Below are 2366 nucleotides of genomic sequence, written 5' to 3'. Positions count from 1 at the left end.
AGTCTATACCTCCTCTCTAAACCCCAGGGACAGATATCCAAATACCTCAACATCTCCACTTCAGGCATCTCAAACAAACATGTCTCAACATGCCTCCAAATCTGCTCCTCTTGAACTTTTTCTGATTTCGGTAAAGGCCAACACCATCTTTCCAAGTGTTAAGCCAGAGCTTTCGAGTCAATCTGGATTTTTTATTACCCTGCTCATCCAGTCCAATGGCAAATCCTATTGGCTCAAATTTGAGAACACACCCAAGGTCCCTGACTCCTCCCCAGCTGCACCACTATCATCTGATCAGAAACATCATCTCGTGTCAGATTACATCACTTGGTCCTCAAAACTCTCCAGTGGCTCCCCATTTCGGATAATTTACAACTTCCAAGGCCAAAAAGGATCTTAAACCCTCAGCTCCTATTACTTTGCTGATCTCATTCTTTATTATTTACCCCCTTGCTAATTCCATCCCACGTCCCACTGGCCTCTTTGCTGCTCTTCAAACCTCCAGGTATGCTCCTGTTTTGGGCTGTGTGTTTTTTCCTCTGTCTAGAATTCTTTTTTCCATTTCTACATGGCTTCTTTTCTCATTTGCTTTGAGTCTTTGCTCAAAGACTACCTCTGCAATAAAGCCTCCCCTGACTGTCCTATCTAAAGTTGCAACTCTTTCCGCTGTCACATGGCCTTATTTTATTTCTTCATAGCACTGATTGTTATCTCACCTTATGTTTCTATTGATTTGTTTACAGTCTGTGCGCTCCGCTAGAATATAAGTTCTATTAGGTCAAAACTTTGTCTTGTTCAGCCCAATGCTTAGAACAGAATCTTATACAAAGGAGGTGCTTGATAAATATCAAGCCGCACAGGAATGCCATTTTCTGAAATGAAGATTAAATTGGTGTACTCATAAATGAGGTAAAACCCTCACAAACATATATGGATATATATTTTGAATTCACAGGGAAAAGTTTGCTGTGGAGTTGGAAATAAATGAATGAGTAACCTGTGTATTAGACACTGCAGAATAGAGAAATATTTACACAAATTGTATTGAAAATTGGGAATCTAAACATTTTATAAATGTAATGAATTTTTGAAAAGTCAACACTTTTTATTAAAAATTAAAGAATTAAACATCCTAACCATGATCTGTAGTCATAAGAAAACAATGACAATAAAAATATAATATGCAAATGATTTATATTATAAAAATGTATCTCTTAATTGGTATAGAAATCCCATTCTAGTTCAGAATAACAACTCTATGGATACTTCCTTTAGTATTAAATTCATACAATCTAGTAGTTTTCTATGGTATTTTACATTTTTTTATATTATTTTAAAATTCCTTCATTTCTTCTTTGGTTTTGGATAAACTGACATTTTAATTAATATAGTCACTAACCTTAGTTTAAAAATTGATCTCAGGAGTAATTTGATTTGCCTTTTTCAAACTTTGTTAGGTAAATTCTAAGATGAGACTCATTTATCAAAGTAGATTATTATGAAAACACTGCCCTACACCATCCTTGATTTAAGCATTATTTAATAAACTCTAGATTATTACCTGTATTATCTTTAATACAGGTGTTAAAATATATGCACGAGCAGGCTGTTTTTTTTTTTTTAAGTGAGTGGTAGAGCCAAAACTTTACATAATCTCTAAAATAGTACTTTATTTTCCAATAGAAAATGTTTATAAGGTATGAGTCTAGACCACTGTACTTCTATTTTTTATTTTTTTATTTTTTATTTTTTGCGGTTCGCAGGCCTCTCACTGTTGTGGCCTCTCCCGTTGCAGAGCACAGGCTCCGGACGCGCAGGCTCAGCAGCCATGGCTCACGGGCCCAGCCACTCCGCGGCATGTGGGATCTTCCCGGACCGGGGCACGAACCTGCGTCCCCTGCATCGGCAGGCGGACTCCCAGCCACTGCGCCACCAGGGAAGCCCCTAAAGTGCTTTTTTAAAAAAAGGTATAAGAAAGTCAGCACAATGACTAGAACAATCTGAACATTAGTCAACCTGTCATATTGTACCAAAGGTGACTTTGCTATTTTCTAAAGGAGGGAGTAATATCTATTAGTGACTAGGACTTTGATGGAATTAATAATAGAATGAGACAAAAAATCTCAAAAGACATAAAGTTACATACTCCTAGATAAAATGGCATATTCCTAGATAATGTACTTTCATATACGAAGTAGTGTGTGAATACACGCACTAAGCATGTGTGTGTCTGTGTATAATTAATAAAAGGATGAATTATAAACACATATTAGATTCTTCTGAGCAAAGCCTAAAGAACCTTTACTGGAATGCTTCCGATAATGAAGAAGGTTGGTGGGTTTGACTTGTATTCTCTTTACAGCAAA

Source organism: Neophocaena asiaeorientalis, unplaced genomic scaffold (genome assembly GCF_003031525.2).
Source record: "Neophocaena asiaeorientalis asiaeorientalis breed wild unplaced genomic scaffold, Neophocaena_asiaeorientalis_V1.1 scaffold521, whole genome shotgun sequence".
NCBI lineage: Eukaryota > Metazoa > Chordata > Mammalia > Artiodactyla > Phocoenidae > Neophocaena > Neophocaena asiaeorientalis.
This window is presented reverse-complemented; position numbering follows the sequence as displayed.